The following is a 17,420-nucleotide window of genomic DNA, read 5'->3' as shown; positions in this document are numbered from 1 at the left end:
CACGCGAGAAAAAAAAATTTAAACTTTTTTACTTTCTCGTATATACGAAGTATAGAGAAAGTATTGTAATCGTGCACAAAAATCACTTGAAATGTTAACAATTTTCACCGTATTACACCTCAGTCCTTCATCACATCCGAAGTATAGAGGACTTATTTTAATCGGGCAAAAATTATCAATCCAGATTTATCAAAATTAAGAGGTTTTATGCGTAATCCAGTCTGAAAAACTGGGCTTTGCAATTCTGTCCGTATGTCTGTGTGTCTGTGTGTGTCCGTGTGTAAACACGATTACTTGAGTACCGTTATAGCTAGGTTGATGAAATTTCATATATAAGTATTTTATCAAAATCGTAGATCCGTATCAACTTTTGAGCGATTTCCGATAACCGGAAGTGGTACTTTTCCTACTTTGAATTTTTCAAAAGCCTATAACTTGAGTACTATTTCAGATAGATAAATGAAATTTCACATGTAAGTAAAAGATCTAATTCTCTACCTTCTGTTAAATTTTGATTAATTTCCGTTGACCGGAAGTAGTAATTTACGCTACTTCCGATTTCTCAAAAAACTAATGTAAATTTTTAAAGTACTAATAATATTGCGCGCTATTGTGCACTTTTTTATTTGGCGTTCACTAGTTCACTTGGCGTGCAATTATTTTGTCTACGAGATTTTATTCTATTTTAAAACTTTAAGTATTTAAAATGGATTAAAAATCATGTCAATAGCCCGAGTTCCCATCCCCTGTTGTTTTATATAAGAATATTCGAGAAAGTTTAGGGGAGATCACTCCCGGTTTATTTTTTTACTTAACAGCTTTCCTCAAACCTCTTTTTTGTGAAGTTTGGCCCAATAGTGAAAATCTTATGATAATGTTACTTATTTTACCATTTAATACATTAGTTGTACAAGAAGATATGTTTAGTGTGGTTGGAACAAATGTTTTGTTACTGGGTAAAATAATTTAATGTCTACCAACTGATGCCCTTACATTTAGGTGCTGTAACCTAACCTTCAGGTATAAAAAAGGTGAAACACTACAACTAGAAATTATCTAATTAAACCAAGAAAATAAAAACAGCTAGTATATGATTTATTTTTATTTTTTTAAATAAAATGTAAGCGTCTTATTTTGAAAATATCTGTTCTTAAAGGGATGCTACTCATTTGTTGAAAGACGAAAACATTAATATTTGAATTACCTCCCCTTGACGTCTTAGATTATTTTTGAAACAATTTTTGACCGTTTTTGATCATCTAAACTCGCTTCTCTAGGTTTTTTTTTTTTTTTTTTTTTTTTTTTTTTTATAAGCCATTGTAACCGTTAGGCTTTAAGTTAGTTTACGGTTGATATTATAGGCTAGAGTTTTTGTTATATTTGTGAATGAAGTAAAAATGCTAAATATATTATTAAACGTGAGGGGGTTGGTTTTATCATTATGTATTACACAGTATTGTTTGGGGAAATCGTGTTGCGCATTGTTACAAATCACTGCCTTTGGTATTTTTTTTCTCTAAATTTTTCTAAAATGTCTGCATGTGTCTGTCAAGGTAAAATGAGGAATAGCTGACACTCCTGACTGACACTGACACACTGATTCTGTAACACAATACAACGCTGTGTCCGTGGAACAAGCAATGTTTTTCTTTTTTTTTAAATTATGTAATTCCCAAAATCTACTTTTTAAAATTCAAATATTTCAGCAACAAATAATAATATCGTGAAACCAGGGTGGGAGGGAATAGAAATGTAATGTTATGTGATGTGTTGGTTCATAGAATTGTAATGTTATGTGATGTGTTGGTTTATAGAAATGTAATGTTATGTGATGTGTTGCTTCATATAAATGTAATGTTATGTGATGTGTTGGTTTATGGAAATGTAATGTTATGTTCATATAAATGTAATGTTATGTGATGTGTTGGTCCATAGAAATGTAATGTTATGTGATATGCTGGTTCATAGAAATGGAATGTTATCTGATGTGTTGGCCCATAGAATTGTAATGTTATCTTATGTGTTGGCCCATAGAAATGTAATGTTATGTTCATAGAAATGTAATGTTATGTGATGTGTTGGTTCATAGAAATGTAATGTTATGTGATGTGTTGGTTTATAGAAATGTAATGTTATGTGATGTGTTGGTCCATAGAAATGTAATGTTATGTGATGTGTTGGTCCATAGAAATGTAATGTTATGTGATGTGTTTGTCCATAGAAATAATGTCAAATGGATAGGAGGTAAGGGTGGATTTCCAATCACTTGGTTATAATTCGTGTTGATGTTACAGTATTACAATTTAGGATTAGATGGGACTTAATTATGTAACGGTATGTTTAATCGTAGTTTATCATTATGTGCGTTCTATTCGTACATTTCTTTTAATTTGTTCCATTAGAACCTTCTAGAACTAGCACATGACCTCTAACAACAAACGACGAGGGATAAATATAAAGGCCGATTCTAGTCGGAATAAGATACACATGCGATACGCATGCGCAATGGAGAGAAACTACGACTTAGCGGCGATGTTTTCGATGGTACTGCGCATGCGTGTGTTTACAACCGCAGAACCCTAACACCAACCCTAATCCTATCCCTAACCCTAATCCTATCCCTAATCCTAACCCTAGCCCTAATCCTAACCCTAGCCCTAATCCTATCCCTAACCCTAGCCCTAATCCTATCCCTAACCCTACCCCTAACCCTCATTCTAGCCCTAACCCTAGCCATAGGTCACTGCGCATGCGCAGAACTATCTTTTGCCGAAACATCTTATTCCGAGTAGACACTTCGAAATATAAAAGAGAAACTACTAGAAAGTGGGAAAAGAATGGGGAAACTGAGAATGTTGGGTAAGCATCTAAAATAGAAACGGGAATTCCCTTTTGAAGTCACCGAAAAGCCGATCACGCAAAAGAAAATGCGAAAGAAATTTATAACGCAGTTAAATTTAGATCTAATTGGTTAAACTTTTGAAAATAAATATTAAAATATATGATAAATATTAGAATTGATATTTATATCAGTAGGTCTGTTCGTAAGTACCATTTTTAATGTAAAATCAAATCAGCTGACTCATCCGCTCAACTTCCGTCAGAAGAAAGGTGTGACGTTGTTGACGGTGTGTAAAATTATTTTTTTTAAACAGGAAGGTGTTTTTTTTTACAAGCTTTTATTTAACTCACTTCCTCGTCAGTCGACAGTCGACAGTCTGTCTGTCTAGACGGAAACGCAGGAGTGAAAATTCGGACAGTTCTACTTGACCGACACGATTCACAGTTGGCACATGGGTCAAGACATGAAGACAATGCAATCTGAAACTAAATTTGACTTAATTGGATGCCTAATTGATTTTTTATGAATTAATTAAAATTTGGACCGAATTAGTAGGCATGTCTAGCCAACCACACCACACGCGTCATCAATAGCTGCGCCATCACGACCACGTAATGGCTGCGTTCAAAAACCATTGCGCGCCTACTGAACGTGATATTCAGAAGGCGCGCAATGGTTTTTAGTCATGTAACTCTATTGTAGATAAAACATGTAAAGTACTGAAAAAAAAATTCATAAAAAACGTTTTAATAACAAGCTTTTATGTAATGATGCACTAAAAAGTAGAAAATAAATTATAGACTACTATTTAAATAACTATAAAGAAAAGCGTGGGTGTCTTCCTTAACATTAGTAAAGGTATCCAATAGATACTAAAGTGACCCACGCTTTTCTTTATAGTTATTTAAATAGTAGTCTATAATTTATTTTCTACTTTTTAGTGCATCATTACATAAAAGCTTGTTATTAAAACGTTTTTTATGAATTTTTTTTCTAGAATGTAATGATCTTGTTTCCTGGACAGCTACATGCAGCTGAGAGTGGGTGGGTGGTTAAGTCGGTAGTGCGGATGACTCACACCGTAATGGTACGAAAATAGCATGTCTGCAACAGCTGTTTAAATACGTCTGCGACAGCAACTTCAATCGTAAACTGTAGGAAAGGAAAGTTTACTCGGTGTTTTGGTGTGGGTAGGGGGTTGGTAGGGTAACAGTAACTGGTCTGTAATGTTGCTGGTGTGGCTTACAGAACATATTTGTAATGGTCAGCGAAAGATGGATGGCAGAGAACGAAAAATAATTATGTGCGCCCCCCCCCCCCTCCCCGCAGAGTTTCTTCCAGGCATCTCTTCGGGGGGGGGGGGGGGGCTTTGCCCGAACGAAATGACATTTATATAATTTATATAGAAAATATATACTTTTAACAGTGTCCGCCCCCCCCCCCCCGAAGAAAGTCTTCCGCCCTCCCCCCCCCCCCCGAAAATTTCAAGTGCCCCCCCCCCCCCCGGGGAAAAAAGTCTGGAAGAAACACTCCCCCCCCCCCCCCCCGACATGCGGGAGGACTGTCTGGCCATCTTAAGACATCCACACCATCTTGGGTCAGACAACGGATATCGTCGGTGTGGGTTGTGCGATGTCAGACTAACTTTGATGGTGTGTACTCGTCACACACCACACCACAGTGTATTCCAACATGACAACATCATTCCTTCAGTAAACAAATATGTATTGCCTATGAGCTGCTAAACTATTTGTTGATGAACTTTTTTACTCATGTGTTAAATTATGTGTTAATTAGCTTTAATGTACTAAGTACAATTGAAGGAAGCATAAACTAAGACGTGTGGTGTGTGGGGGGGGGGGGAGGGGGTTATGTAGAGTCTCGATGTAGAGTCTCGCCATTGTTAAACTAATTAGTTGGATCAAGCACGTTCCAAAGTGTTTGTCTTGGCAAGAATTGCGCATCGACAATTATCTGGCAATTATCCCCCTCTCCCCCCCCCCCCCACCACCACCCACTCAAGCCCCACCCCGAGTTATGCAACAGCTATCTTGTGAGGGCAACACATCCTAGTTACTGTAAACATTCAATAACTGTCAGGTGACTAGAGAGCTGTTGATATGAAGAGAGCCTTTATACATGTGTTATTTGTTTGAATAACACACTACACACATACACGCACACGGGGCGTGACTTGATGTTCTAGGTCCTTCTGCCACTGCTACAGCGGGGTGACGTCACCAGTCAATGCTTGATATCGTTTAAATGCCAACCTGCTGTCAACCCAAAGTTACAGCTTACAAGATAACACAACACTCATTTCTGAGACGAGGCGTGACCATTGGGAAGAGTGGGGGGGGGCAGTGTTTCTTTTAGGGTTTTTTTTCTCCCGAGGGGGGGGGGTAGCATTTGAATTTCTTCAGGGGGTAGGGCAGACACTGGTAAAAATATATTTTCGAAATAAATTATATTTTGTTCGGGGGGGGGGGGGTATTTGACATCGATTTTTCAGACAGAGAAACATCAAACTTAATCTGGTGCCATGACTCTGCTGTCACTGCGCCGACAGTTGTAGTTGTGGTCCCAACAACAGCATTGCTCGCGATGTAAACTCCCCCTGAAGTTAGCAACACGCCTGCGCGCGAGGGTGGCGCCCCTTCTACTCCCCCCTTGTAACGCCTCTGTTAAAATAAACGGTATAATAATAATGACTAATCAACACGTTTACAAATAATATTTTCATAACCGTTTATTTTGGAAGCAAACTATTTGTTTAATAAGAAATATAATAATCTAAAAGAAATCAGTGCGTTATTTAATAAGCTAAGTTATAATAGTCGATCTGGAGTCCACTGATTATAATTAGCAGTATTATTCAACAGTTTTTGTATTTTCTTTAAGCACGGGTTTAACGAGACTCACAACAAATGAGTGGAGCTGTATGGAATGTACACGTCGGCTACAAAATTCTTCCTTTTTGTCTTGAATGCCAACTTTTTAAAGTGCTGAGATTTTCTCTGGGAAAATATGTGGAACTCAATTTCGCTGCTTACATTTTTTCTTTTTTTTTTTGAAACGATGAATCTTAAAGTTCAAGTCAGTTGAACATAGAATCACCGAGATTGTAAAATATTGTAAATAATATTCTGATATGTTTAGACCTAAATAGTGAAAAAAATAATGTTGATTGTGTGATTCTGGTCAGGTCTAATGTATCGATATTTAAAAAATGTGATAGCTGCTTATATTTTGTAGCACCACATATGGTGTCAAGTGTAGTCTAGTGTAGAGATGATCAATGAGGTCAGCACACGAATTACTGCACATTATGTTTATGGTAATGAAGTTATGACTTTACACAAACTACTGCACATTATGTTTATGGTACTGAAGTTATGATTTCACACAAAGTTCTGTACATTATGTTTATGGTACTGAAGTTATAATTTCACACAAAGTACTGCACATTATGTTTATGGTACTGAAGTTATGATTTCACACAAAGTACTGCACATTATGTTTATGGTACTGAAGTTATCATTTCACACAAACTTCTGCACATTATGTTTATGGTACTGAAGTTATGATTTCACACAAAGTACTGTACATTATGTTTATGGTACTGAAGTTATGATTTCACACAAAGTACTGTACATTATGTTTATGGTACTGAAGTTATGATTTCACACAAAGGACTGTACATTATGTCTACCATTCAGAAGTTATGTTCCCACAAAAACTGTTGCCAAAATTACGATGGTAGGATGTGCCATTGTGTATTTGTTTAAAACGGATGTGTTTGTTTTAAAATAAATGTGTTCGTTTTAAAATAATGTGTTCGTTGTTTTTTTTTAAATGTGTTTGTTAAAATAAATGTTTTTTTTTTAACAAAATGTGTTGGCAGTATTTAATTTAGACATTGATTTTTCTCAAGGGAACAACTTCTAATAAATCTTTTCTATAAAACGTTGTATACTTTCCTATTTCTTCGGACGGGACAGTGGCGTAGCTACCGTAAAGCTAGCGTAAGCAAGGCATAGGAGGGGCCCAAGGCAAATAGGGGCCTTTTTTCAAAAGTTTGAGGGGGGAGGGGTTGCAAATCGAAAGTCTGAGGGGGGGGGGGTGCGAATCGAAAGTCTGAGGGGGGTGCAAATCGAAAGTTTGTCCCCGGTCGCCGGGAAGGGTTGCTACGCCTCTGAGGGGCCCACTAACACTTTTTGCATAGGGGCCCAAAAATCCTAGCTACGCCACTGGGACGGGGGTGCGAGGGGGAGTGGGATGTCCTCGTTGGAGGACAGTGCCTACCCGAAGAGTTGCCAAAAAGAAACGCTGTATTTGTCTAATATAAATGCCATTGAAATATTTAGAACAGTGCCCTTGCGGGGTGAGAAGATCCATATCGATTCTATTTTTTTCTGGCAACATCGGCCAATTTCTTAATAGCTGCAGGGGCAGGGTGTGTGTAGGCTGGGTGAAATAGGTCAGTGGTCAGTACACGCGTTTGGCACGGGGTTACAAGGTTAACCTTTTGACCACAACTAGCCCGAGGGTCAAGTTTTCTACCTCACCACAGAAAAATGTACCACGTGTTGCCGATTACACACCAAAGCTGTGTCAAAGTACTGTACAAACACACGTGAGGGCTAGTAACACACGTAACCTACACGTGAAGGCTGGTAACACACGTAGCCTACATGTGAGGGCTGGTAACACACGTAGCCTTCATGTGAGGGCTGGTAACACACGTAGCCTACACAATTGAGAGCTGGTAACACACGTAGCCTACATGTGAGGGCTGGTAACACACGTAGCCTTCATGTGAGGGCTGGTAACACACGTAGCCTACACAATTGAGAGCTGGTAACACACGTAGCCTACACAATTGAGAGCTGGTAACACACGTAGCCTACACAATTGAGAGCTGGTAACACTCATACTTGTGAGAGCTGGTAACACATACGTGTGGGCTGGTAACACACATACTTGTGGGGTGATAAAACACATACGTGTGAGGGCTGGTAACACATTCACATGAGAGCTCACAATACATCACGTGTGTGATGAAAACACAGACAGGTTACATGTGTGAGCGGATAGCACACATACATGTGTTTGCCGCCTACACAAAGTTCTATATGCGTGGTGTTACGTACCCCCTTCTCTAATCCTTTCGAACTAGTCAGGGGATCGTAAACAAGAAGAAGAAAATAAAAATAAATAAAAGCCAACTTCAGTAATCTCTATTTATTCGCCACAAAATACAACATCTAACATTAACCCGCCACCACATGGAACACAATAGGAAAAATACACAACTATCTACAACAACTAAAGTACTTAGTACGACTACCCTACTTGTCCCTAACCGTCTAGCCTAGCCTAAGTCTAAAACATGTCGTGGCTTTCCACTAGCTCACAGAGACGACCCCATGTCTGTCTCCCCTAAACCTAGCTATCCGAGACGTCCGTCCGTCTCCGTGTGTGTCCCCCGAGAGTCTGTGTCGAGTGTGTCCTAGTCTCCTGTCTACCCTCCTAATGTACTCAAGTCGTCCCAGACTAGTGTGGGAACCTTGTTAATCGAGCCTGACCCCAAGGTCAGGTCAGGTCAGGACATGACCGTCCATCTCGGCCCTGTGCGATCTGGAAGGTTTTCCCAGCCGTAAAACACGAGTTCTTGGCCACGTTAATAGCTCGGACCCCAAGACACCAGGTATGCACCGCCCACAGCGTGGTAACCAATCCGGTGTGGCCGTCACGGCCCAAAGGTTCTCACGGCCAGCACTGGTCAGCCTCTGACCACCGCCAGGTTGATGGATGAGCGTGAGATCGCTACCCCAACATACGGGTCAGCCCAGGTTAAACACCAGGTGGTCGTAACACCCCCACCCTTCAAGAAATTAATTCGCCACCACATGGTGAATTAATTGAACCTCTCTTACTAGACAACCATACCAATCTCACAATTCCTCAAAAGTCCCAGAATAAACCTAAATGGGACTAAATCCATTTAACATAATCATTACTAAAAAGATAAGAAACGTGGATGATTTAGTCACAATAACAAGTTTGACTAAATACCCCAAACACAATGTCATCAAACATAGACATCAAAGTAAATAAAACAGCAAATCTGCAACACATGTGTCACTGTCGCAAATAATGCTAAGATTGAAAACCAACAGTCTTCGTTTTACTGATAGTTACGTCATCAGTCAACAAAACCTGTCAATACAATTAAAAACTGTCACGAATTCATCATCATGTAAAACATCAATAACACATTTTTTTTTTTTTTTTACAAGACATGTAAAAGGTACATTCTTTAAGCCTGAAAACAGTTCATTTTGATTAGAACACTTGCATCCTGGGAAAACATGAAACAGTCTATCTTGGAAACAGTTCTAATAGGTTTGAAACAAATTAGTTTTCCGTCTTTCGGGTCATCATGAGTCCGTTACCATAAAACTTAAGCCGAACTTTATACCGGCGCAGCACAATTTTAGTGACGGAGTTATTGTCCGTCCACAACAACAACAACTCGCACATGTGGCGTGGTTTCACAGGACTACTTGCACTAATGTAGCCATGTTTTGACACGATGTTAATCCTGAACATCGAGTCACACAAAAAGGGAACGATTACACGCCCTGTCTCCGTGAAAGCGATGGGGTGTGCGCTCGCTTGTACGCACCCTCGGTTGATAGAAGTAGCGTGACCCGCTGAGGTCACCGTCTCCGGGTTGTTGGTCTTGACCGGGTCGGTCAGAGAACCGTAAATCACCTCCGTGATAAGGGGAGGGAAGCCTGAGTTAGGCTCAACTCCTAAACAAGAGGTAACAACTACGCTTGTCACCGACGTTGACAAAAGATTCGTCGTCTCCTCAAACTCGGGATGTAGAACACCATCCGCGTGACCTCCAGGTGAGGTCATGGCCTCCAGGTTGCTGGTCTTGACCGGGTCGGTCAGAGAACAATAAATCACCTCCGAGATAAGGGGAGGGAAGCCTGAGTTAGGCTCATTTCCTAAACAAAAGGTAACGACTTTGCTCGTCACCGCTGACAAAAGATTCACCGTCTCCTCGATCTCTGGATGTAGAACACCATCCACGTGACCTCCAGGTGAGGTCATGGCCTCCAGGTTGCTGGACTTGGTCGGGGAGAAATCAAACACTGCTGTGATAATGGGAGGACAGCCCGTGTTAGGCTCACCTCCAAGACAATGGGTAACGATTTCGTCCGTTACTGCGGCTGGCAGAAGATTCGTTGACTCGTCTATCTCTGGATGTAGAACACCATCCACGTGACCTCCAGTTAAGGTCATGACGCCTTCAAGACCACAAGTAGTAAGGTCTTGATCAAATACAGTTACTGGTTCAGGTTCAGACGAGGACAGCCTGTTCTCATGGGTATTCACTCTCTCGGTGGTTTCCGTGATTTCAGCGGTGGTTGTAACCACTGGTTCTGATATTGACTGCCCCTTTTCATGACTGGTCAACAACAGAGTGGTTTCCGTGATATCATCGGTGGTTGTATCCACTGGGTCAGATATTGACAGCCCCTTTTCATGACTGGTCAACACCAGAGTGGTTGCCGTGATTTTATCTAAACCAATAACTTGCTGAATGCCTTCAGTACTTGTCGGCACACAACTCTCAACTCGTAAGCTATCAGCACGTTTTGACGTTTGTGCTGGTCCTGCTAGGTTAGAGTCGACTTCAGGGACTGAGCCAAAGCTAGTGGCAGCCTTAGTCTGAGACTGACAAAACTCACTACCTACTCTATCAGACAACGAACTATCTTCATTTCTATACCGATCCTCGGAAACTACTACACTAGCCTGAGAGAAAACAGAGACAGATTCTGGAAAGTCAAACAACCCACTAAGCTGCGCCTCTTCCCATAGCCTAAGTAAATCCCGTTCCCTCCTGATCTCTAATAGTTTAACTTCATGTCCGAACAGTTTCTCTAAACTTTTAATGTTAATTTCCTTCCAAGATTCTGACATGAATATATCCCTCCTGATCTCTAACAACTTATCCTCTTTTCCTCTCGCGATCTCTAACAACTTAGCTTGATACTTCCTCTCAATTTCTTCAACCCTAAAACGTCCTATCTCATAATATTCTATCGAGTCTAGACACTCCTCCTCTAATCTACCTGTATTTACCAACTCAACACAAATATGATCTCGTAGAACTCTATCTCTATCCGAGACATCAACCTCTAGTCCTAGCTCCTCAACTAGACGCAACAACTCTACGCGACAAAACCTGTCTAAAACTTCTAGAGTTGGACACTCCATAAAACTCATTACGTCCATGATTCACACTTACGGAACTTATCCAGCTAAATGGTGGCGGTTAACTACAAAAAATATGGCTCACAACAAACACTTTAACTTAAACATTAAAAGTACGGCTATCACCTTTGACACTTTAAACAGGTAGACACCAGCTATACTGGGCCAACCAAACTAAGATATCCAGCTACACTGGATCACAAACGATTCACTCACGTATACTGGGAATTGACCCTCCAGCTATACTGAGCAAACCAAACAAAAATTACGAATTTATTCACGTACCTGGGAATGACCCTCCAGCTGTACTGAATAAACCCGAACACTCCAGTTCCACTGGATCAAACAAAAATATTCGAGTATACTGGGCATTAATCCCTCCAGCTATACTGAATCAACCAAAAAAAATTCCAGCTCTACTGGACCAACATAAAAATCAAGCAAAATAAACTCAGTGTCAATACAAAGGTGATAAGCTCGCTACTTACTCAATGTTTGGAAAACTCTCCTGATTCCGTGAACTTTACTCTCACTACTCATAAAACTTAAAACTAAAACACAAGCTCGTGAGCCCCCAACTGAAAATGGCATCAAAAGAAACTATTCAACTCGTTGTCTGTCCTATCCCGGACGAGCCCCCAATTGTTACGTACCCCCTTCTCTAATCCTTTCGAACTAGTCAGGGGATCGTAAACAAGAAGAAGAAAATAAAAATAAATAAAAGCCAACTTCAGTAATCTCTATTTATTCGCCACAAAATACAACATCTAACATTAACCCGCCACCACATGGAACACAATAGGAAAAATACACAACTATCTACAACAACTAAAGTACTTAGTACGACTACCCTACTTGTCCCTAACCGTCTAGCCTAGCCTAAGTCTAAAACATGTCGTGGCTTTCCACTAGCTCACAGAGACGACCCCATGTCTGTCTCCCCTAAACCTAGCTATCCGAGACGTCCGTCCGTCTCCGTGTGTGTCCCCCGAGAGTCTGTGTCGAGTGTGTCCTAGTCTCCTGTCTACCCTCCTAATGTACTCAAGTCGTCCCAGACTAGTGTGGGAACCTTGTTAATCGAGCCTGACCCCAAGGTCAGGTCAGGTCAGGACATGACCGTCCATCTCGGCCCTGTGCGATCTGGAAGGTTTTCCCAGCCGTAAAACACGAGTTCTTGGCCACGTTAATAGCTCGGACCCCAAGACACCAGGTATGCACCGCCCACAGCGTGGTAACCAATCCGGTGTGGCCGTCACGGCCCAAAGGTTCTCACGGCCAGCACTGGTCAGCCTCTGACCACCGCCAGGTTGATGGATGAGCGTGAGATCGCTACCCCAACATACGGGTCAGCCCAGGTTAAACACCAGGTGGTGAACTTTACTCTCACTACTCATAAAACTTAAAACTAAAACACAAGCTCGTGAGCCCCCAACTGAAAATGGCATCAAAAGAAACTATTCAACTCGTTGTCTGTCCTATCCCGGACTCTAGCCACCAATTGTTACGGAATCGGAAACGAGAAGAAGAAAAATAAAAATAAATAAAAGCCAACTTCAGTAATCTCTATTTATTCGCCACAAAATACAACATCTAACATTAACCCGCCACCACATGGAACACAATAGGAAAAATACACAACTATCTACAACAACTAAAGTACTTAGTACGACTACCCTACTTGTCCCTAACCGTCTAGCCTAGCCTAAGTCTAAAACATGTCGTGGCTTTCCACTAGCTCACAGAGACGACCCCATGTCTGTCTCCCCTAAACCTAGCTATCCGAGACGTCCGTCCGTCTCCGTGTGTGTCCCCCGAGAGTCTGTGTCGAGTGTGTCCTAGTCTCCTGTCTACCCTCCTAATGTACTCAAGTCGTCCCAGACTAGTGTGGGAACCTTGTTAATCGAGCCTGACCCCAAGGTCAGGTCAGGTCAGGACATGACCGTCCATCTCGGCCCTGTGCGATCTGGAAGGTTTTCCCAGCCGTAAAACACGAGTTCTTGGCCACGTTAATAGCTCGGACCCCAAGACACCAGGTATGCACCGCCCACAGCGTGGTAACCAATCCGGTGTGGCCGTCACGGCCCAAAGGTTCTCACGGCCAGCACTGGTCAGCCTCTGACCACCGCCAGGTTGATGGATGAGCGTGAGATCGCTACCCCAACATACGGGTCAGCCCAGGTTAAACACCAGGTGGTGAACTTTACTCTCACTACTCATAAAACTTAAAACTAAAACACAAGCTCGTGAGCCCCCAACTGAAAATGGCATCAAAAGAAACTATTCAACTCGTTGTCTGTCCTATCCCGGACTCTAGCCACCAATTGTTACGGAATCGGAAACGAGAAGAAGAAAAATAAAAATAAATAAAAGCCAACTTCAGTAATCTCTATTTATTCGCCACAAAATACAACATCTAACATTAACCCGCCACCACATGGAACACAATAGGAAAAATACACAACTATCTACAACAACTAAAGTACTTAGTACGACTACCCTACTTGTCCCTAACCGTCTAGCCTAGCCTAAGTCTAAAACATGTCGTGGCTTTCCACTAGCTCACAGAGACGACCCCATGTCTGTCTCCCCTAAACCTAGCTATCCGAGACGTCCGTCCGTCTCCGTGTGTGTCCCCCGAGAGTCTGTGTCGAGTGTGTCCTAGTCTCCTGTCTACCCTCCTAATGTACTCAAGTCGTCCCAGACTAGTGTGGGAACCTTGTTAATCGAGCCTGACCCCAAGGTCAGGTCAGGTCAGGACATGACCGTCCATCTCGGCCCTGTGCGATCTGGAAGGTTTTCCCAGCCGTAAAACACGAGTTCTTGGCCACGTTAATAGCTCGGACCCCAAGACACCAGGTATGCACCGCCCACAGCGTGGTAACCAATCCGGTGTGGCCGTCACGGCCCAAAGGTTCTCACGGCCAGCACTGGTCAGCCTCTGACCACCGCCAGGTTGATGGATGAGCGTGAGATCGCTACCCCAACATACGGGTCAGCCCAGGTTAAACACCAGGTGGTCGTAACAGTGGTCTAATATTTTCGGCAACACATGAGTGTCGTTACATATTTTAAACTAACACAGTGTTATCTCCATTACTTGACTATTAACACATTACGTATAAGGATATCTCTCAGCTTAGTCACTTAAGACCAACAAATGACCACAATGAATTATGTTACCCTCGTATGGCAGTAGATTATAACATATAATTCGGTATTGTACATACAAAAGTTGGACTACATGAGTACAGTAAAACCTATGTACACACAAAAGTTGGACTACATGAGTACAGTAAAACCTATGTACACACAAAAGTTGGACTACATGAGTACAGTAAAACCTATGTCTAGACGACACGTGTGAAAAAAAAATTATGGTACAAATAATTTATTTTTAAATCAAAGTTTGGCCTATTTTTCCTTTTGGCACACTGGGATTAGATCCACGGCCCAGTAGTACAGACCCCTGATCTCAGTAGCGTAGCGAGGGGGGGGGGGGGCGGGGACATATGTCCCCGGGCGCCGACCTTAGGGGGCGCCAAAATGGGTTGGAAAAATAAATTGAAAGGTTGAGGGGGGTGCAAATCAAAAGTTTGAGGGGGGGGGGGGTGCAAATCGAAATCTCGAGGGGGGGGGGGGTGCAAATCGAAAAGTTTGTCCCCGGGCGCCGGGAAGGGTCGCTACGCCTCTGCCTGATCTACACCGACTAGCTATTCAGACCCAATCTATTAATGGCATTGTGTATTTAGAGTCAACAACATACAACACATGCGTTTGAATTTTAGACACGTATTTTCCTTTGTTTTATACCATTGAGATGAGATATATAGTATGCATACACGTATTCTATATTAGAGTATCAACAGATTCCATGCTAATATATATATATATATATATATATATATATATATATATATATATATATATATATATATATATATATATATATATATATATATATATATATATATATATATATATATATATATATATACTTTTTTTCTGTGACTTTTTTTTCTCTGCATTCGAGTTCCATACCCTAGATATGTGCTGCAACATTTTGGGTTCTTATTGATTGGCCACATACCCGATCAGCTAGCTACAGCCGATAACGTTACACGGGCTTTGTATACACGTGTTCGGTTAAGGGTAATAAATAATGAATTAGATGATTACGGTAAAAAACATTTAAAGTTTGAACAATCAACGGTGGGCATGTTTAAGTGGAGAAACTGGTTTTTTTTCCCACGTTTTCTTTAACTTGCTTTCTCTGTGTGTTTATTTATTTATTTGTTTGTCTTTCCAATCCAATCTTGCGATCGAAATTTCTGGCACTTCCCAGTTAGCTAGCGCGCTGAAATTTTCAGGGAAGCTTTCTTTTGGATGACCATTGAATATTCAATTGTTATTATTACTAAATTGATCAATGGAAACATTTTATTGAGCAGTTTAGACCGCTATATAATCTATATATATAATTCTCCTCTGCTAGCCATTACAAAAAAAACCAGCGACGCGTACCTCGCGCGCAGTGAAGCGAACGATCACATGTCGCCACAGGCTTAGGGGCAGAGAATTTAGCTTGAACCGAGTTTAAACTTACAGGAGGTAGGCCAGTTTGGGGGAGACGATATGGTCGAGTGGTTGGGCACACGATTGCTATCCCACTCGACACGGGTTCAAATCTATGTGTTCTAGTCAGTAACGTATTCAAACAACGTGTTTTTTACGAGTTGTCTTTTTACGAGTTGTCTTTTTACGAGTTGTCTTCGTTTACCCAAAAAAAGTGAAAAGATAAAATCGATAGCAAGATTTTAATGCAAACAAACAGACAAAGACTAAAAAGTAGAAAATAATAATCATTAAAAAAGTTTTAAAAAACCCACGTTTTCTGATTGAACTAAAAAGTAGAAAATAAATGCTATAGGCCCTACATCACAATAATGCAAGCGATCACTCTACTATAAGCGAGCAAAAACGTGGGGCGCCGTGATTTTCTTACAGTTTCTAATACTGTTGACTCTCTACAAGCTCCCTAATAAAAGTCAATAGTATTATCTAATCAATAGTAATATTACTTCTACTTCGGCGCCCCACGTTTTTGATCGCTTATAGTAGAGTGATCGCTTGCATTATTGTGATGTAGGGCCTATAGCATTTATTTTCTACTTTTTAGTTCAATCAGAAAACGTGGGTTTTTTAAAACTTTTTTAATGATTATTATTTCTCGATAAGTTTTCTAGGAAATGAGCTGATCGCTATCTCAACTATCCGTGTTTAGATGTTTGGCCATTTGCCAAAAATAAAACATGAACCCAGTACACTTGCATCGACAGCCTACAAGGATAGAAAACAAAATCAATGATCACATTCAAGCGGTCTGTTGTTGGGTTGGTTTGTCTCTGGCTTCTCTCAGAGGCACAAACCTTCCACCGACAAAGCACATTTTATAAATGCTTGATTTTAATAGAAACTATATTCTTAAACCACAATAGTTGCTGCCATCCCCCCCTCCTCCCCCAACATGTCGTTGCACATCAATTACATTCCCTACACACTGAGCAGCTATGACGACACGAACACACCATCCCATGTCATTGTTCACCTCCCAGCCACGCGCTTTATTTTATTGACCTAGTTTATGACACGCGAGGGTTTCCCGCCTTTAATTCTGTACACAAAGGCGACAGAACATATTTCTGCTAGGGCTTAGTCATGGTTGATGTCGGAAATGTACATACTACTTAAACTTAAAGCCTTTTTCGATACACCGCCCCGTTACAAAAATAGATGTAAGAATTAGGTTAATCGGTTGTATGATTTAAAGAAAGTAAAATTATGTGCATATTATACACACCATGGCGCGCAAAAATAGTGACAAGTAAGGACATGTATTGTTGTAGGTCGTCTTTTGAGAACCCCTCGGTCTCTTCCAAGAAAAATAACAGGCTAAAGTCCTTTTTAAAAAATAAATCTTTTTCTAAAAGGGGTCGGCTTGCTGTTAATAAAGGGGAGATATTTTTTGTGGGTTTTCACGATATTATATCATACGTTTGCGCTTTCATCGTTCCCCATCACATTGCTTGATCTAGAATAAATGGAACGGAAATTGATATTTTCACAATTTTTGTCTTCAAGTTTTGAAAAGTACTACATCTAATTGTAGGCATATTCTAAGGTTAATTCTCCCTCCTCCCCAGCGTACCCCTGAGCTCATTGTCACGGTTTCTAACTTGAGGCTAGACAAACAACATTAAAGCTTAGCAGGGGCGTAGCGAGG

This window comes from Physella acuta, unplaced genomic scaffold (assembly GCF_028476545.2).
Source record: "Physella acuta isolate Inbredline_101_S28 unplaced genomic scaffold, ASM2847654v3 ptg000019l, whole genome shotgun sequence".
NCBI lineage: Eukaryota > Metazoa > Mollusca > Gastropoda > Physidae > Physella > Physella acuta.
Note: the sequence above shows the minus strand (reverse complement) of the source record.